The sequence below is a fragment of the Prionailurus bengalensis genome, chromosome C1 (genome assembly GCF_016509475.1).
Source record: "Prionailurus bengalensis isolate Pbe53 chromosome C1, Fcat_Pben_1.1_paternal_pri, whole genome shotgun sequence".
Lineage (NCBI taxonomy): Eukaryota > Metazoa > Chordata > Mammalia > Carnivora > Felidae > Prionailurus > Prionailurus bengalensis.
Window position 1 is genome coordinate 132,630,358 of NC_057345.1, and position 22,199 is coordinate 132,652,556.

Here is a 22,199-nt window from a genome sequence, read left to right on the forward strand (position 1 = left end):
CAGACTGTGAGATAATTCATAGGTAGGAGTTGCAACTGACCCAACTTTTACCAATGTAGTCACAATGTGCAGTAGACACTTCATAAATATTCACTTTGTGAACAGTAGATTAATTTGTAATGCTGAGGCTGTCTCTGAATGGTCAAGTCTACTTGATCAAAGCAGGGAGAAACTGAGAAGCTTCCCTGTATTATTTCTAGCAGGTATATTTGGGAGATCAGTGAGCAAATCAATCATGTGGTGATACAGTAAAGAGGATCAAAAGGACAGAAGAATTAAATCAATCATTCATATCCAATCTCTTATCAATTCTTTCACATACATACTGCATTCCTACACACCCTAAATTAAATACGTTCACTAATATATAAGAATATATTTTCAAGGGGTGCCTAGGTGGCTCAGTTGGTTAGGTGTGCAACTTCGGCTCAGGTCACGATCTCCTGGTTTGTGGGTTTGAGCCCTGCATGGGGCTGTGTGCTGACAGCTCAGAGCCTAGAGCCTGCTTTGGATTCTGTGTCTCCCTCTCTCTCTGCCCCTCACCTGCTCATTCTCTCTCTCTCTCTCTAAGAATAAACATTAAACAAAAAATAAAAAAATATATTTTCAAATATCTGGAAATATCTGCAAAGTAAACATAAATTATGTCAAGAATGTTTTAATTAGGAATAAAATCAGACTGAAAGATGATAAAATTTAACCAAACACTATAAAGACACAAAACAGAAATACATATAAATATAGAAAGGGAAGAAAAGATTCTCATAACTGCCCTGACCCTTATTCCAAAATAAGATTTTTTTTAAACTCTAATTATACTTATTCAACAGATACCTAAAAAATATTTGGTACATCCTAAATAATATTGTAGGCTTAGGAGTGTGGTGGGGAATATGATGGACAGCCTTTGTAATCATGGAATGCACTTCTGGAGTTGAATTAAAAATAAATTATCTTAAGACATATGATAATTGGTAATGTATAAAATAATTACAAAATTGGAAAATTGAACTTGTAATTTAAGGTAATAATGATTATAATTAGCTCCCCACAGATACAATAAGACACATAGGACACTTAGTAACTATTTTCAAGGATTACATAGAGAGAGATCAGAAGCCAGCTATTGTGCATTGTAAATACGGTCAGAATTAGAAAATCCACTTAGGGGTCAGGAATGCAACTGGTACAGCCACTCTGGAAAATGGTATGGAGGTTCCTCAAAAAATTAAAAATAGGACTACCCTACCACCCAGCAACTGCACTACTAGGTATTTATCCAAGGGACACAGGTGTGCGGTTTCGCAGGGGCACACACACCGCAATGTTTATAGCAGCGCTATCTACAAGAGCCAAAGTATGGAAAGAGCCCAAATGTCCATTGACAGATGAATGGATAAAGAAGATGTGATATACATACACAATGGAGTATTATTCTGCAATCAAAAAGAATGAAATCTTGCCATTTGCAACTACGTGGATGGGACTAGAGGGGATTAGGCTAAGCGAAATTAGTCAGAAAAATACAAATATCATATGACTTCACGCATATGAGGAATTTAAGATACAAACCAGATGAATATAAGGAAAGGGAAACAAAAATAATATGAAAACAAAGACGGGAGAAAACATAGGAGACTCTTAAATACAGAGAACAAACTGAGGGTTGCTGGAGAGGCTGTAGGTAAGGGGCATTAAGGAAGACACTTGTTGGGATGAGCCCTGGGTGTTATACATATCATTCCATGAATCACTGGAATCTACTCCTGAAATAATTATCCTACTATATGCTAACTAACTTGGATATAAATTAAAAAATAAATTTAAAAAAGCCACAAATGATATTTGTCTATAAAACAAGGAAGAGGCCTACTGACAAGGAGAAAAGTTAAACTTTTTGAGTTAAGCTGAAGAGCTAACCATCTACAGAAATAGATTGTGCATGGTCCTGTCTGAAAATAGGAAACAAGAAACACACGTCTCTTAAAATCCTTTCGCCCTTAGCTGTCTGTATTTTAGGATTAATTAACAAACACTTATTGATAATCTATTGTAAATACACTAGCCTCCATGTTATCTCAGGCTGCTGAGTCCTTCCTAGAAAATTCAAAGTCCTGTTTCCCCGTGAAAATTTACATACTATTTCAGAAAACACGATACCAACACACACACACACACACACACACACACACAAACAGATAAAATATAACGTATAAGGTTACCCTGCTTCTCTCTCCTAACGAAATAATTACCAGCACAGTAGGAAGATAGCAGACTACAGTGTAAGGAGTTTAGGGTTGGGTTCTTAGCATTTATCATTGTTCTCCTATTAACTGTGAGACTTTCACGATGTTACTTTGTCTCTCCTGGCCTGTTTCCTCATATATGAATATAATATAGAAATAGAAAGAGAGAGATATACAGATATAAGTAAAAGAAGGTAAAATTTAGATAAACTTTAGGGTTTCTTTCAACTCTGATGTTTTACTGTTAAGATTTAATTTTTCAGTTGCACTTAAGGGAATACAGTATCTCAAAGTTCTGTCCAATCTGAACTGCTATATAGATCTCCCTTTTTACTCTGTAATTTTTTTCTCATTTTAACTGGCTCCATTGTCTGGAGCTAAAAAGAATAAAGCATATGATTTTTCCAAGAATGTGCTACTAAAGGGTATTAAGCCACATTTAATTTTTCAACCACAGACCTTTACATTTATGCTATTAAATGTTACCTTGTTCCATTTGATCAGGGATCCTGCCAGTTGATATTTTTAAAAACTCATGTTATCCAATGACTCCTTTTTGTGATACCCACAAATTTGATCAGTAGGTTTTCTACATCTTTATTCAAGGCAATAATAAATACATTGAACTGGACCAAAAATATACTTTTGGCATACCACTTTCTACAGTAATTGTGGAGCTCCACCATCCCTTCACATCTGGCTGATTCAACCAGGAAGAACACCTAGTTCAGAAGAAGAGGCAAGAAATCCTCAAGTTTCTCTGCTTTCCAGGAACTGGTCCAACATGCTGATCTACTTTGGTTGACAGTGCTTACTTTGGAAGATATGGGGCAAATGGCTTCAAGTAAGGAATGACTTTAGAATGTGTTATTAAAAAGTAAAGGCAAGCTTATTATTTTAGCTTCTTCCTCAGTGGCTATTTTTCCCCCCTTGCACTAGTGTTGAGTAGGTCTGATAGGTAAAAATTCCAGTGAAGCCAGTCAAGAGACTGACTTTTGGATTGATCTTTATAAATATTGTAATATATTTGTAAAAGATTTATATTTAGGGTGTTTATCACACATCACCAGACTTTAGTCCTTTGTTTTGTAGGGAATTCTGAAAGGTAAAGTAAATATAACAAATACAATCACAACTTCGCTAGAAGTAATTACATCCAAACTTAATTCTGAGAACACCAAAAGACTGTGAACATTACTGGCTCCTATTATAATTGTTGTTATTATTTTGCAAATAAGAGCAAGTGCTATGGGGATTAGGCAAAAAATGTGAAGATGGAAAGAGTTTGAGATTGTTAATACTGGATTAAAAGGAGCTATAAAGAAAATGAAAGAGAAATAGGTGAAGGAAGGAAGAAAGGAAGGGAGGAAGCGAGGATGGAAGAATCACACATCTATTTTATCATTGGCAGAGCCATGTGATTTAAAAGAGAATATTAGGCATAGGAGAACAGTAAGATAAACTGAGGCATTCTAAAAATAAACTTTTAAAAATATTGTAATTGGTGCTTGAAGGAGACATTCTTCTATTATCTTTTATCAATATATTGCTGATATATTAAAATGATTAACTATCACACTATGTAAAAAATGTGACTATATTTTGGATCTAGAACCTAGTATGAGAAAGACTACTGGATGGCAAAAAAAAAAAAAAATTGTCATAGTGACGATGTAAAAATTAGAAGTTACCCCACAATTTATTTTTTAAAATATTACTATAAATTTCCTTTTGCCTTAAAAAAAAAACTCTAGCATAAACAAATCCTTCTCAAATGATCTGAGTTTGGTCATTAGATCTGGTGATAAGGATAGATTCTAGTACCTAGTTTCTAAGGTAATAATTTAGTGAATGAGGGCATGGAAGCCCAGAATCTGGTTGACCTCTAGGAGACTTACTTTTCCCAGGTTTGTAAACTAAGAAAATTATATAAATTATAGAATTTATATATATTTATAAAACTAGATAAATTTTACAGGGAACAATCTTTAGTAACAGGTTCTGCTAGTACCTTTGTAGAGCTTACACAGAACGTGTTAAGAAGGTCAAGTTAGCTACACAACACAAAGAATTACTTAAGGACAGCTCCAACTTGTGAGTACTAAAATTCACAAATGTGTTTAGCTGCTATGTTGAATTTCTCTGTTTTCATCTTGTTGGACCCATTATACTCTATCCCACACTTTAAAAGCAAAGACATTAGGGGCACCTGGGTGGCTCAGTTGGTTAAGTGGTTGACTTTGGCTCAGGTCATTGTCTCACAGTTCATGGTTTGAGCCCTACAAAGGCTGGAGTTTGTTTCGGAATCTCTGTCTCCCTTTCTCTCTCCCCTGCCCGTGCTCTGCCTCTCACTGTCTCTCAAAAATAAATAAACATTAAAAAAAATTTAAAACAAAGACATTAATGCTCAGTTCCAAAAACATATGATAACTTACTGGAAGTTCTATATAAAGTATGTCCTAGGTTCTTTTTTTTTTTTTTTCAATTTACTTTGAGAAAGAGAGGCAGAGAAGGGAAGGGGTGAAAGAGAGAGAAGGGAAGGAAGGGGCAGAGCAAGAAGGATAATCTCACAAACCATGAGATCCTGACCTAAGCCAAAATCAAGAGTTGGACCCTTAACCAACTGAGCCACCCAGGCACCCCACTGTGCCCTGGTTTCTTGATAAACTTCAGGCTTAGGTTCTAGAGTGTTATATCTATGGTTATTCAACTATTGTCAATTAGAGTACTCTTTATTACTTTATAGGGAAAGCTGTTAGGATTTTATGTATGTATTTTTAGCTTGTGTTGTTATATACAATACAATATTAGCTGTAAGGAGTCACTATTAAATTCATGGTGCTGATGTTTATCCAGAACCTGCACTTTAACTTTGATTGTTGGGATCAGAAAGAACAATATCCCTCACCTTGCCAACCCTCCAACCACCAGCTTTTACTTGGACTTTAATTGTTTACTATCGCTTCCAGATGAGCTGGTTGCACACACCTTTCCCCTTTTGAGGTCAGAAATATATGCCTCTTCCATGGTTTTTATTGTCATTTATCAGCAGTGGCCTTAACAGGCAGGCTGAGAAATTTGACTGTTATTCCATTTACAAAGGCTTCCATGCAATTCATTAAATTCTAACTTAGTTAAGATAATGATTTCCAAACTTATTTTCATTCTAAAACTTTGACACTTATGACTGTTACCTCTAATCTAAACCCTTTCTTTTGTTCTTTCAAAAATCACCTTGTAATTTTTGGAAAGAAGAGACTTTCTCATATCACTCCTACATTTTCCAGTCATCATACATCTCAATGCAATTATTTTGTTACTTTTCTATGTAATTTCAATCCAGATACTGGATTCAGAACTTTGCCGAATCCACTTTTTAAAATCCCACCCACACATGAAATACAAATACAACAGAATTAATCGAAGCATGTGATAGGGAAATATATGATAACAACATAAAAACTTCAAACTGAAAATTAGATACTTTATTCTAAAAAGTGCTCTGGCCATACCCACCAGAGGTGATTTTCCAGTGGCAGCTTCACATCGCATGCTAGCCTCAGCTCCTCTCCTCCATCTCATCTCAGTGTCTAATTTCCTCCCCTTTCAGATTACCCTGTCTCCAAAAAGAAACCCTCTATAACTACTGTCCCCAACCTCAGCAACAGGTTTGCCTTTACACAGGTAAACCTGTGTCAAATGACTGCCCATTAGTATTGCCTCAAGAAGCTCAAAACAAAACAAAGAAAACAAACAAACAACAACAACAAAAAAAACCCACTAAATATACATGCACACCTCAGAGATTTCAGATCGTTTAATCTGGGGTAGTGTGCTGGTTGAGAATTACTAGTTAACTCATCAAAAGTAAGGATAAGAAGAAAAAACACTTATTATTTAACAGGGCTCAAGATCTTGTGAGGGACAGACACTGCTATTGTAAAGTGCTACTTAATCCCCATTACAATCTCACTGCTGTTAATGGCTCATTCCTAAAGGGAACTGAAAAGAGAAAAGAGGGAGAGAAGAGCTTGGCACCTTCTCCAGAATATCACATTGGGGACTTTTTTTTTCTCCAGTTGTAGGAGGTCTTTAACTTGGGGGGGGGGGAGATATATATATATATATATATATATATATATATATATATATACACACACACACACACATATATACACACACACACACATATATATAATATATATGTATATATAATGCATGTGTGTATATATATATATACACACATTGTATATATAATGTATACATATATGTATTTTTAAATCTGTTCAGTTAGTTCTAATGAGACAAGAAAACTGAAAGGACCCCATAAAATAAGCCATTCTTTTTTTTTTTTTTCTTTACTCTGGCTTCGACTCTAGCTGTGTAGCTGTGTGTGGCTTACAACTGCATCCCACTCCACATGTGCCTTGTAATGCAAAGAACATAAGTCCTATGTGTTTGGGACAAAGAGATAATGATATCTTTGGAGTCTTTCAGCACAATAGATAACATCTAAGGACTGAATGGGTGGGTTGTCATGTTCTCCGAGAACTTTGACTCCAAACACCTTGATACCAAGACCCTTGGGCTTCAGGGAATGAATGACTTATGAAGGACACCAGGACCTGGTCTTTATTCTGACCAGTTCCTGGATGCCTGATTGCCAATAAAAACTCCAGATCCCAAACAAAGAGGAGACTCCCTCCTTTCCTTTCTGAGTCTCCTGGACAGTTTGCTCTATGTCTTCAATAAACTGTGCTTTCATCTCCTACTGACTAATGTTTGATTTCCATCTTGGCTGGTCCTGCTTGAGCCCCCTTTGGGTCCTTGGATCCTGACCACCTGCATCATTGATATGTCACTGGCCCCAGATTTGTTAGAAATCACTATTTTTCAATCTTTGCCTGAGTCAAGCTAAATCACAAGGCAGGTCAAGATTACTTTGTTGGGGTGGGGCGCCTGGGTGGCTCAGTTGGTTAAGCGGCCGACTTCAGCTCAGGTCATGATCTCGTGGTCTGTGAGTTCAAGCCCCGCGTCAGACTCTGTGCTGACAGCTCAGAGCCTGGAGCCTGTTTCACATTCTGTGTCTCCTTCTCTCTGACCCTCCCTATTCATGGTCTGTCTCTGTCTCAAAAATAAATAAACGTTAAAAAATTTAAAAAAAAAGATTACTTTGATGAAGGAGCATGAGGCAGGCTAAGGGGCAAAGCACAATCTAGCACACACCTCCCTGCCCCCAAGGTGGGACAGGTATAATATTTCTTGGATACTGCAGGCTACCCCAAAACAGGAAAGGACCAATGGAAAAAAAAAAAAGGTGGTTAAACTGAAACTGAGTAAGAGCCTTCACCAAAAAGGCAATCCCATGAAGAGCCTATAGTCGAGGAACTCCCTACTGTCTTAATGGTAATGCTTTGCTAGAGGGAAAAACAACCTTAGATTGTTGACAGCTAGGCCTCCAGTAACCTTGAGTGTTTAGCATATGAAAATCCCTTTAGAAACACCCTCTCCCCCAATCCCATAAAACGGTTACCCCCTACATTTTCAGTGCAGCTCTTTCAGCCAAGGGATCCTGTCCCTATGCTTTAATAAAATCACCTTTTTGCACCAAAGACACCTTCAAGAATTCTTTCATGGCTGTCAGCTCCAGACCCCATGAATCCTCAGCATCACCCCAAAGCTATCAACTTTGAGTGTAGATCCTTCTCCATTCTCAGTAAGCTGGCTTTTATTGAACTATATCCTCTACCAAAGGTATGTATCTATTCTTCCCTTTATCTTTTTTTCTTTTAGATTATACTGATATTGTGAGCCCTGAACTTGATCACATTCCTATGTTTGCACTAGTTACTATAAATATGAACTTCCAGCAAAAATAGAGAATTTTATAGCATGCAGTTTACCTCTAGTTCCATGTTATTTTTCCCTAATTTTTCTCTTAGCACTCATTCCCTCACATCCTAATTGTTTATCTTAATGTCATTCCTATATTTTTGAAAGTACATATAATAATTTTTAGAATAAGAGGAGCTATATATATTTTAACTTATCAGATCATACATTATACATATGTGACATCAGAGTTGGGTATACACACTGTACAGAATGGCTAAGAAGACCAAGAAAAATCCAAGACAATGTAAGAAAAATGTTAAAATGGTAGTTTTTACATTTTTGTTTCTTATTTTTTTTATAATTTCTATTTTAGTGTATATTTTATAACGTATTAGATCATAATATTTAGTGCAGTAATAACACACTCCTTACAAGTTAATAATTTTTTAATAAAATAATAAATAAAAACCATGGATTTTAAGTGAAATCTCTTCTTGTCTAACCAGTAGTTTATATGATAAATAAGAAAGGTTTGCTACCACCACTGTGGCTGCTACTTTCCATTAGCGCCCTGTGCCATGCTCTGTGCCATCATGGAGCAGCAGTTGAAACCACTGGAGCAGACTATGAGTGTTATGGAAATTGAGAGGAAGGCAAGGTCAGTCAAGGGCATCAGGAAAACTTCAGGCAAGAAGTGAGGCTTTCACTGACCTTTGAAGAGAGGGTAGCATTTGGATTAGCATTTGGAGAAATGTACAATATAGTTTACACAAACCTAGTTGAGATAAAGAACCAATTTAATTATTGTGGTCATCTTCATAATCATAGGAAGGATGACAAGCATTTCAAGAAGATTGGAGAACAAAAACTGTGATGACAGCCCTTTGTGAAGCCATCAGATACCTATGTACAAATATGAAGTTTTACTTTGTATTTTTTTCCAACTTTGAAAGCATTTCTTTAAACATTTTGCAGGTTAATAAGGACCCAAGTTCTCAATATTTCATATTAAAAGGATTCAATAATAAAGTGCTAATGAATTACATTTGTTTCTTTCATTTTGAGAAAGGCAAATCGATACAAACGCTAATGGGCAATTTTCTTACAGCAACAAATCACTAAAGAACTCCATCCTTGTGAGTAAATAAAATAAAATCTGCAGACTTCAAAGGTTTTAGATATCTTAATCCCCTTAAGGTACAATGTTATGAAACCTTAGATAATGTACATTCTCTTTTAAATTGCTCTTTTATCAAATAAGAAATACATGCCCGTCTAGCTTTTGTGTCCTGAATAGAATTTGCATTAAACATACTTATTATAAAAGCAATTCCATTTTCAGGTTTTGAACTGTTTCCTCTCAGGGTAACAAAAAGAATCTTTCACATTTTCTTAAGCATTCACTGTTTTTTCTCTTCAAAGCAATTGCACCGTGCTGTTTTTCACATGCATTAAGTTAGTTTTCACAGCCCTTGTGTTCCTAATTTTGTCTTTCAGGTAGCATATAAGAACTAAAATGTGCTGTCACAGTCTCTTCCTCTTCAGATTAGAAGAGGACCAATAGCAGCTCCAAGGAGAAATTGTTTTAATTTATTCTTTTTCAGATTTTCAAAGCTAAGCTATAAAATTGAGACAGCATGTTGAATAGATATGTCTTCAGGGGACACCCACTCAGACATTTCTTCAGGAAACCATCAACCCATTTCAGAAAACAATGCTATGTAATTTCACTTTTATTTTTTAAATAGGGAAAGACAAAAATCTTGTTCCTTAAATGCTTGGTTTTTATATTATGCCTCAAATTAGTCAACCAGACAAAGATGGAGTGTATATGTGAAAAACAGAGCTTTTCTAAGCAAATATATACATTTTTTTCATCATCACTCCTGGTGAAAAAAATATCTTACTTAAGAAGTTTACTGAACCTGGGTGCTTGGGTGGCTTGGTTGGTTAAGCGCCCGACTTCGGCTCAGGTCATGATCTCAAGGTTGGTGGGTTCGAGCCCTACATCAGACTCTTGTGCTGACTGCTCGGACCCTGAAGCCTGCCTTGAATTCTATGTCTCCCTCTCTCTCTGCCCCTCCCCCACTCATGCTCCATCTCTATCTCTCAAAAATGAATAAATATTTTTTAAAAATTAAAAAAAAAGAAGTTTACTGAAGAGAGAAATGTAACATAATAACTAAAGGCTTGGATACTGTGTTCTGACTTCCTAAACTGAAAAGCTCAGTGGATCTATGACATGGGTAAATTACTTCATCTTTCTGGTCAGTTTCCCAGTATATAAATAGGTAATAGAGATGTTGTGAGGATTAAATAAATCCAATCTTGGTTAAAGCACTTAACATCTAGTACATAATATAATAAATTATCAACTATCAAAATTTAAAAACACAAAGTATGTAGTAAAATAAAAAAAAACTATACAAATTTGGTATCAATTTGGTAATTTTATATGCTTTTAATTTTTTTTAACATTTATTTATTTTTGTGAAACAGAGACAGAGCACTAGTGGGATAGGGGCAGAGAGAGAGAGAGAGACCCAGAATCCGAAGCAGGCTTCAGGGTCTGAGCTGTAAGCACAGAGACCGAAGTGGGGCTCAAACTCACGAACAATGAGATCATGACCTGTGCAGAAGTTAGACCCCTAGGCCACTGAGCCACTCAGGTACCCCTAAATTTTCAGATAAGAGAACATGGTTAAATAATTTTGAAATTTTATGTTATGCCTGATTTGTATAACAATGCTACCCAGGCACCCAATGCTTTTGAAATTTTAATAAGGTTTTAGTTTAACATCCTATCATCTTTTATAAATTTAAAATTTTAATCTTACCAATATTAAATGAAACAGAAAATGCCTTGAAAATAATCAGACATTGCTATATATTTCCAGTCACCATCTATGACTTTTTATATTAAAATTTAAGGGGTGCCTGGGTGGCGCAGTCGGTTAAGCGTCCGACTTCAGCCAGGTCACAATCTCGCGGTCCGTGAGTTCGAGCCCCGCGTCAGGCTCTGGGCTGATGGCTCAGAGCCTGGAGCCTGTTTCCGATTCTGTGTCTCCCTCTCTCTCTGCCCCTCCCCCGTTCATGCTCTGTCTCTCTCTGTCCCAAAAATAAATAAATGTTGAAAAAAAAATTAAAATATATTAAAATTTAACATTGATTTGGATGCACAGTAGCATTTCCTATTTTCAGAAAGGCAAAGTTAACTTTACTATGAAAAGTTACACAGAAAATTTGGTGTAAGAATTGAAATTGTCAGCATTTATTGTACTTAAGGGTAGGCCAAAAATTCAGGATAGGAAGAAGTCGTTATTAACACCATTAAGGAATCAATAAAATTTGTCCTAAATGGGCATTTTAAATGCCTATGCATATCATTTAAATCATATGTGACAAATAAATATGAGAATCTTATCATACCAATTATTTTCTAGTTTGACTTCACTATTGAATCATACCTAACATGATAATAAACAGTCTATAAATGTGCACTGCTTGGACTTTCAGAAACAATGATTCTTTTTATAAACAAATTCCTGTTAAAAACAGAAAAAAAATATAAATCAATACTTTTTGTTGAGAATTGTATGTATTATAGAGGATGCAAAAATGACCAAGAAGCCTCCTTCAATCGTTCCAGAGATTCAATCACCCTCGTGTAAGTACTTGGTAGTCACATACATTACTTAACATTCCATAGTGAATCAAAATTGCTTCTCAACCTACACTGGGAGAACATTAGAGAATACTCCTAGTTAGCTCCACAGAAGCCAGTGCAAAACTTTGGGCTGTATAGATATAAAAGCTCAATGAATGAATGATCAAGTACGACTGTCTCATTCTTACCATCTGAATGTTCAAATTCAGCATGGCAGATCAACTCATTCTAGCTACCCTCAATCTCCTCCTTTACCTTTTATTCTATCAGTTGATGAGAGGAACAATATTCCTCACCCAAACTAAAAACTTGAGAGGTATCCTTGATTCGTTCTGTATCTATTTACCTTATCCCCACATTTAATCAATTACCAAGTTCTGCATGTTTTAATGCTTCTTTAAAAAAAAAAAGTTCACTTATTTATTTATAAGCAACAGTGTGAGTGGGGGAGGGGCAGAGAGAGAGAGAAAGAGAGAATTCCAAGAAGGCTCCCTGCTGCCGGTGCAGAGCCCCATGGGGTGGAGGGTGGGGGGAGGACAGGGGGCTTGAACTCACAAAACTGGGAGATCATGACCTGAATCAAAACCAAGAGTTGGATGCTTAACGAACTGAGACACTTAGGGGCCTTTTTTTTTGTAATCTGCATATCGCACTACAGTTTTATTTAGGTCCTCACCATATTTCTTCTGAATTATTTCAATAGCCTCCTAAATGGTCTCCAGTCCTATAATTGTATTCTCCTTAAACCCATTCTCACAACTAACAGAGTAACTTAGCTAAAATGCAAACCAGATCTTATCACTGTTCCTACTGCTAGGTTTCTCATGACCCCAGGATAAACATCATATTCCTTAATAAGTCATATAAGGCCACCTATGATCAAAAACAGTGGCCTCCAAACATTTTTTTAGAGTATAACAATTTGAGTATCCACCCTTTATATGTTTTTTTCTTCCATTATACATGTACACACACATGAATCATGCACAATGTAAATTTGATAGAGAAACAAGAAAACATAAACACTTTTAATATTTCCTCCTAGCTAACTTATTTAGTTACAGGGTGTGCACCTTGCTTCCCTCTTAGAAAGATTGAGCCCATAATACTTCTTTGGTTTTGTCCAGTACACCTTCCTGCCTCAGGCTTAACTCTAGCTGAATCAGCCCTCGCTCACTGTACACACACCTATCATATTATTTCTCACTCTATGCCTTTTCCCATGTCATTTTTTCTACACCTCTTTACCCAAGAATCCATTATTCAGACATTAAGACTCATGTCTTCCTCTTCCAGGAAGCCTTCTTGACTATCCCAGTCTAGGTCACTACCCTGCTCGCTGCTCTCATAGTAACCTGTGCTTATCTCCAATACCTGTACTTAAAACAGAATACTGCACAGCTCACTTTTTATGCATCATCGTTTCCAGTAGACTGAAACTGGTTTTTGTTCATCTTGAATCCAGTGTCTTTCTACAGCTTTCCATAAAGAATAATTGAATAAATGTTGACATCCAATTAACAATAGTATAAATAGAATCAAGTATGTGGTAAAAAAAAAAAAAGTTAAAGCAGAGGATTATCTACAGCAAAATATGGTAAGATGGAATATAATTCCTGAGAAGTAATTTCATAAGGTACTAACACTTTAGCCAATTATCAAATCAGTTAGAGAATATGCATTGAATGGCCAATTTGTGAAACTAGATATTCCCTCTGGCAAAACATTAAAATCAGGTGGTAGGATATAATTATAGTAAGCACCACTATAATAAGTTTCATTATATATCAACAACTATAAGTTAAATGAACAAAAGGTGAAGTTCGGGAATCAGAGTACTTTTTGAAGTTCTGAATATTTAAAATTAAAACAATGTTTGACAAGCTATACACAAAAAGATATAGTATTTGTCTCCTGTTGTTTAGCTGTCTCCTGTGCAGCTAAAGTTCTGAATATTTAAAATTAAAACAATGTTTGACAAGCTATACACAAAAAGATATAGTATTTGTCTCCTGTTGTTTAGCTGTCTCCTGTGCAGCACCATACTGCAATCCTATGATGTCTTGGATTTGCTTGAATTAGATAAAACAAACCAATCATGAATTGAAACAGGTGATGGGACACATGGAGGGTTTAGCATACTCAACTCTCTACCTTTTTATATATGTTTCAAAGTTTCCATGGTGAAAGTTTAAAAAGAACTCCAATAGACTGAAAGAAGTTTTCATTTATTATTCCTAATCAAATTAGGAAGCTTTTATGGTAATAAAATATATAAATAATCTCTACTCTTTAACATGACTTGGATGGAACTCTCAGTATCTTACCCATGCTGGAAATTAACAAAGTTTCAGAAAGATTTTACCTGAACTATATACTATACTAACCACAAAATTACCCCTCCCCCAACCAAAAAAGCAAAACAAAAACAAAAACAAAAAAATCCCTGAAGCAAAGAAAGTATTTATACAAGCTAGGCTTTGGAGGGTACATACTAGAAATAATCATATTCTTGGTCTTAGCAGAATCAGCAACAGGTTTACTAGAATTATAGTCTTGAAACAGCACATGTAAGAGGGTGATTTTTCTATTGAATTAGACTATGCTAATTGATAGACTATGCTAATTAATTGACTATGATAGAAGGTTAGAAATTTGATTTGAAAACTAGCAAGGATAAAATGAAAACAAAATCCCTATATCAGCTTGCATTATCAGGTAAATGAAGAGAGATAGAATTTAATATTAAAAAAATAACAATTAGGTAGAGTCAGACATTTAAAAAAAAATGTAAAACATCCCAGAGAGATAAAGAAAAACAGAACTCCTTGAGATATTTTCACTCAGTGAGAATACAAATGAAATCCTTTCAGAAAGTTTGTGATAGAACATCTTAAGAAGGGTAGATCAAAGACAAAGACTTGTTCTGAAGTAACTAACTTGAAATGTTTTCAATTACCAAAGCAGATATATAACAATTCTTTCTATAAACATATGCTATGTATTCGTGTGTTCGTAGGTGTGTGTATATTCTTTGCTCTTGCTATATTACCTTGAGCTCCAAGCCTCTTAGATTTAAAAAGAAAAACAGGAGCACCTGGGTAGCTTTTGATATCGGCTCAGGTCATTATCTCATGGTTCATAGCATCAGAGCCCCGCATTGGGCTGTGAGCTGACAGAACTTAGGATTCTCTCTCTCCCTCCCCTTCTAACTCTCTATCTCTCAAAATACATTTAAAAAGTTTTTTGTAAAAAGGAAAAAAATATAGTTATAGGCTAGTAAATAAATATGTCTACAGAATCTAATGCTTAAGGAAAACTAGTGAATGGACCTGCCCTCTTCCAATGGACTTCAAGTTGAGTCAGTGCATGCCATAAATAAGACTTTATTTATGATACATTTGAAGCAAAACATTATCCTACAAATTTTACAGTGTAAATCTTATTTTGTTGTTGTTTTACCCTAACTTATATGAAAATTAATGATTAAATCAGAAAGCTAAGTAATGAAAACTATGCTCCACAAAAGCTATGTACAAGAAAGTCCTAAACATTATTCATAAAAGCCACAAACTAGAAATGTGCATAAACGTTCATCAATAAAAGAACGGATAAACAACCTATGGTGTATTTACACAATCGAGTATTACTCAATGATAAAAAGAGACACTACTAACACATACAACAATATGATGATCTGAAAAATAGGGTGTCAAGAGAAAGAAATCAGATGCTAATGCATACATTTTGTGTAATTCCATTTATATAAAATTCTAGAATAGGCAAAACTAACCTACAGAGATAAAGATCAGATCAGTGATTGCTTCTCTGAAGAGGAGCAAGAGAGAACTTTCTGAAGTAACACAAATGTTTTATGTCTTGCTATTTATTCATCAAAACTGGATGAAAGGCACACTTAATGTCTGAGCATTTTACTATAGGTAAATGACACTTAAATACAGAAAAAAAAAATCAAAGTATAGAAATATTTGTTTAAAAATCCCCTATGATGATTTTTAAGTCCATAAATCTGGCTGGATCTAATACATTTCATCCTAAAACACAGATATGCCTTTGGCATGAAGGACCCTAGGAATATATTTGCCTAATCATTTTTTAATTGTTTTTTAACGTTTATTTATTTTTGAAAGGGGGAGGAGGGAGGGAGACAAAATCTGAAGCAAGCTCCCTGCTCTGAGCTGTCAGCACAGAGCCCAACATGGGGCTCAAACTCACAAACCGTGAGATCCTGACTTGAGCCAAAGTCCAGACACTTAACCAACTGAGCCACGCAGGCAACTGTACATTTGCCTAATCTTAAGGAAATCACAATGGAAAAGCAAACTCACAGGCCAATAGACAATAACACATCAGTAGAAAAGTTCTGTGCCAATTCAATGGGGCAGACAAATTGAAAACAAGCTCTGAGTACAGGCCACTTTGATGGGACCTTTTCAATTATCCTGGAGGTATAAACTTGAATCCTGCTCTCTATGAAAATGAAATTCTGAAAGGCAGTAAAGAAATGTACCTACACAACTAAAATTTGAAAGTATACTAAAGAAACATGCAGAAATTACAGAAATTGAACAGCTCGAGATGATGACATAGGAGGATCATGAATTCGTTGGTGTCTACAGTTACATATGAAACAATTTCCTTCTAAAAAATACTAAATCCTGGCTGAGTGACACCTACACATCTGACAAATGAAAAGAAAACCTCATCAAAGCAGGCAGGAGAGTGTGGGACACAACTAGCCATAAACCCCACCTTTGGTTCACAACCCGCAATTGAGAAGTAACTCAACCCAGAGCTTCTCTGTAAGGAGTGGAGAGATCTAATCACACATGGGGCACCCCAACTTTTAAGACGTGCACTCTAGAGGTGAGCCCCCAAAATATCTAATTTTGAAAAACGAATGGGCTTGTGTTCCTAGACCCGTAAGACCCTAGCGATATGAGAAACGAGAAATGGGCATGTGCTCAGGCTTGCCTGCCCCGGGGCCCAGCTCAGAGGCAGCTATTGTGCCCAAACATAAAGTGAAGGAGGTTCACCTACTTATACTAAAGTGCTGACCTGAGCAGTAGGTATCTGATTTTGCACACACCTCTAGGATCCCGCTGGAACTCTCTCCAGGGCCAGGCTGGCGGTTGCCATTTTGGGGCTGTTCTCTTCCGGAAGGAAGCTTTTCTCTTTTTCAATGCTGTATGTATATATTTAAATAGGCTTCACACCCAGCACAGCAGCCACCACCAGGAGGAACCCACACCCTGAGATCAAGACCTGAGCTGAGATCAAGACCTGAGCTGCAATCATGACTCTGAGGCTTAACCAACAGAACCATTCAGGCAAACCTGGAAGCTTTTCTTATTATAACAAAATTTAATTATTAATTAGTTGATTTATTATTTATCAATTATATATTATAATTAATTACTATTATTTGTTAAATATATTAAATTTTTTACTTGTGCTAAAGCATCGTTTTTCTTAGTTTTTATTTAAATTCCAGTTAATATATAGCGTAATATTAGTTTCAGTAATACAACCTTGTGATACTTCAGTTTAGTTAACTTGATTTTTAAAAAAACAGAAATTTATTCTTTCACATTTCTGAAAGCCAAGAGTCTGAAGTCAGTATCACTGGGCTGACAGCAAGGTATGTGCAGAGCCATGTTTCCTTCAGAAGCTTTAAGGGAGAATCTGTTCTTTGCCTCTTCCAGCTTCTGGGGCTGCTGACATTCCTTTGCTAGTGACTATATCACACTAATGCTGCCTCCATGGTCACATCACCTTCTCTTCTTTATCAAATCTCCCTCTTCCTCTCCCCTATAAGAATAGTGTGATTATATTTAGGGCCTACCTCGATAACCCAGGATATTCTTCCCACCTCAAGATCTTTAATGTACTCCCAACTGCAAAGAGCTTATAATTCAAAATAACATTTACAGGTTCAGGAATCATGACCTAATTTTTATGGGGGTACTGTTCTGTCTCTTACACTGGGGCTACCAGATATTTGCAAAATAGACTGACTTATCATTTCTCTCCTTAGCCACATGTGTTGCCATATAAGCCTGCCAAAGATAAGAGTGTTGGAGAGAGGATGTGTATAGGATTTTATGCACCACCCACTAATGACATTAAGATCCCCTCATGTCCCCAGGCATGTCCTGGTATCTGAATGGCCAGCTGGACCTCTGGCATCTTTCAGGAGATGTTTCAGCAATCTATTCACAACCAACAGGAAAAAAAAAAAGTCTTACCAGTTTCTAACAATGGCCGGGGTTTATTAGGAATGATCTTTTAGGGGACAGCAGAAGGTAGTACTCTCTTCCACCTTTTCCACTTTCCTAGAAGGAAGTTTTACATGCATTGGGTGCCCCAATCTTTGTTTCTGATGCCCAAAGGGCATCTCTTGATCCATTGACCCTATGGCCAGGGGAGCTTACAATCCTCGTCCCATGTGACACAGTCCCATATGACTCAGCAATTCCTCTTCTGGGTATTTATCCCAAGAAAAAGGCTAACTCAAAAAGACATACGCACCCCATGTTCATTGCAGCACTGTTTATAACAGCTCATGATAACAACCTAAGTGCCCATCCATGGGTGAATGGAGGAAAAAAGTGTGTCTCATATATATATATATATATATATATATATGTGTGTGTATATATATATATATGTATATATATACATATATATATACACACACACATAATATATACTATCTATTATTATAATATATATTATATATGCGATGGAATATTATTCAGCCATAAAAAAGAATGAAATCTTTTCATTTGCAACAATAGGGAGGGACCTTGAGGGCATTAAGCTAAATGGAATAGGTCAGAGATAACAAATACCCAATAGTATATTATTTCCTTTAAATGTGGAATTAAGGAAAGAAAGAAAGAAAGAAAGAAAGAAAGAAAGAAAGAAAGAAAGAAAGAAAGAAAGAAAGAAAAGAAAGAGAAATTTAAAGAAAGAAAGAAAACACAAACTTATGGGGGAAAAAGACTGAATTCCCTTGGAGAATTTGAAGAGAAGGTAGATGGTTAAGAGAAGAGCAATGTGCTCGAAGATATATGAATAGGGATAGCACAGATGCTTTAATGTGCTAAATACAGAGATAACTATGCATTCTTGACTTAATGGAGCATCTCAACTTGCCTGTATAGTTTTCTTGCAAGTAAATTTTATGATTTTCTCAGAAAAAAAAAGAAAGATTTTAATGAGAATCTAGAAAAAGGAAAGGTTACATCCCTTTGGAAAATTACACTTGGAAGAACTCTGAGAATGTCACACAAGGGAACATGCTGTTCATTGGAACAGGAGGGAATGACAGAGAAGAGTCAGAAATCATGTTTGAAAGATGTTTGTTTTGTGTAAGACATCTAGTTTATTTGTTGCTATAAAAAGATGGCTTTTAGTGCTATGACTTTAGTGTTTTATTTGATGATGATGATAATGATGATGGTGTTGGTGATGACATTGTCACAGCTAGGATGACCAACCATCACAGTTTGCCCAATACTGTCCTGGTCTTAGCACTAAAAGTCCAAGGTCCTAGAAAACCCTTTAGTACTGAATATAAACTCCTCAGATCTCTAATTTTAGAGTGCATAACTGACAGAGGTTCCCAGCTGCTGTGTGCTATACCCCCCACCGTGCTATGCCAAGGCTGCCCTAAGCTAATGACTGTGTGAGGCAGGGATATTAAGGTAGGCCCATTACTACAACATGTGGAACTTCTCTGATTGGCAACTTTGGCTTCATAGGTGACTTTGGTTTCTTATCAGCCTTCCTGAAACTTTACTGAAACCACACCGTCTAAGACTTCCTACCTAACCTCCCTTCCTCCTCTCTTTCACATAAATCAGATCTGGATTGTAGACTGACAACTCTCATTTTTTCTCTCAGGTTTTTCCTCAATAAGACTTTTTCATATCTAATCCTGTCTTGACTCTGCTTCTCAGAGGATCCACCCTAGTACACATGGTGTAGGAGTAGTCTACGAAAATAAATGGTAAGATGGGCCTCTGGGTCTGGCTCATTGTTTGCACAACAGCCAAAGAGGACATGGCCCTGAAGATACATGCGGCATGGACAGCTCCTGGCATATTATATTCAAGTGCTAAAATTTTCATACAAAGTGACCTGAGAAAACATCTTGTTCAAAGAACTATCTTGTAGGGGCAAAGAGTCATGCATTTGAAAAATGTGGAAGAAACAAGGACTACAAAGACAGCAGAGCTGGCTAGTCAACTGCTATATTGTAAAGACATTCTGTAGAGGGATAATGACAGACTGAGAGCTGTTTACAAGGAATTAAAACGAAATGTGAGAGTTGATATGGGGAAATTACACTGAGACAGTAGAAGAGTGGACACAACTGAGCAGCAAACAGAAACGCTAATACTTAGATCCAGAGAGCTCCAGAGATGTCTAAATATTCAACAAAGACAAATCTGGTATGATAAAATTAGACATGTGGTTGGTAAGACCTGGGACCCTAAAATATGAATGAGGATGGTGGATATTCCTAAAGATGTTGGTTCAGGTTCCTGAACTATCCCTTGGACTCAGAGTTTGTAAAGGTTGTCCAATGTCCCTTAGTAATGGCTAACACCTTCCTTGTGCTGAACGATGTTGCAGAAATACTTCTCCGGGAAGGCAAAAGTTACCTCCTTGAGAGCTAGACTCAATTTTTCTGGCTGCTAGGCTGATAACTGTGGTTACATCTCAATATAATCCAGCTGGAAGGATTGCTGAGCCTCATAAAGGAGGAAAGGGATTACACACAGAAAGAACTTTGAGGAATAGTTCGTGTGATGACCACAGGCCAGAGAAGTATCCCTGACATTGGATTTTGAAGGTGCTTTATCAACAGGGGCTAGAAGATAAGATGGACAAGCAAGGGTTCTTCTACTTAGAAGTACTCTCTCACGAGGCACCTGGGTGTCTCAGTTGGTTAAATGTCCGAATCTAGGTTTCCACTCAGGTCATGATCTCACAGTTCTGTGAGTTCGAGTCCCATGTTTGAGCCCTCTGTGCTGTCAGCACAGAGGCTTCTTAGGATTCTCTTTCTCTCCCCCTCTCTCTCTGCCCCTCCCCCACTGACACTGTCTCTGTCTCTTTCAAAATAAATAAATGGACTTAAAAAAGAAAGCATTTTCTCAGTATATAGATGAGATAACACTCTGGCAAGAAGCCAGGATGCAGGATGCGGGACACAGTCTCTGTGAAGGTGGCTCTTAAGTATGACTTTCTCCATGTAGAAACACCTTATCTGCCCTGGCAGATGGTAAATGGAAAAATAAAGATGAGAAAAGGAAGTGGAAATGGAGACACAGATTATGTAAAGAAAGAAAACCCACCAAAGGGCCTTAGAGGACACACCATTCTCCAAGGCTGGTGGAACTGTACTAATGAGAGAGGCACCAACACTACCAAGAAATTCAGTACTAATTTTGCTTATAGGGGGAGGACTGACAGTCAACAAGGATGCTGCTTAATGTTTACAACCCCCAAAATACAATAATGGAGATGCAGAAGCCAGAGGGTTGTTGTCCCACTAAAAGTCATGATGCTCTGCTCACATCTCTGACCTGAACTAATTTTCATATCCAGAACCCACTGATTGAAGAAGTAGCCAAATCCCTAGGTGGGGGAACCCTGCAACACTGTGTCAATTATAAAACTATGGTGACCCTCCCAGATCTTTCCTCTCAGGGACCTACAAACATTTACTTGAGTGACTCAACATTCTTAGTCTCAAAATACAAAACTGAAACTGGTATACCTGGGAGTGGGATGAACCTTAACAGTGGATTAGTTGCCTCTGGAATAAGAGCTATCATAGTGAGAAAGGCCAACTGGATATCACCAAAAGTATGTACCCTCCAACCTCTCCCTATCCAAACTGAATGGTCAAGATTACTCCCATCTTAGGGAGGATAAGCATAGATGGAGATTTATGTCATCATTAAAGACAGCCAGTGGTCTCAGTTATGTTTCTGATTAATTTGCCAGACTTACCCCTGCAGAATGGTTATGAACTACCACAGGTATAACGAAGAAACAGTCCCAGTTATACCCACTATGCTAGATGAAGTATCATTGAGAGAGCAGATTAATAAGGCCTCTGGTACCTATTATGCAGCCATTGATCTGGCAAATGCATTGCTTTCGATATGATTTAAGAGGAGGATCAGATAGACTATTATTTACACTTGATATATGACAATATTTATTTATAGTTTTCCTCAGGGCTATGTTAATTTTCTTACTCCCTTACTTAAAAAAAAAACCCTATTCAAATATAGTCTGAAGTGATCTGAAATATGGACGAATAGACATCCCAGAGAATATTATACTACCTCATTATATCAAATACATCACAGTGCTCAGTCAGAACAAAGAAGTGTGGCTAGGATGCT

At 36.7% G+C, this 22,199-nt stretch overlaps 1 protein-coding gene across 1 annotated transcript in view; it reads right to left on the minus strand.

The window, feature by feature from the left end:
- Window positions 1–22,199, minus strand: part of LRP1B (LDL receptor related protein 1B) — a 1,901,338-nt gene that overhangs the window by 494,073 nt on the left and 1,385,066 nt on the right. The window lies entirely within an intron of this gene.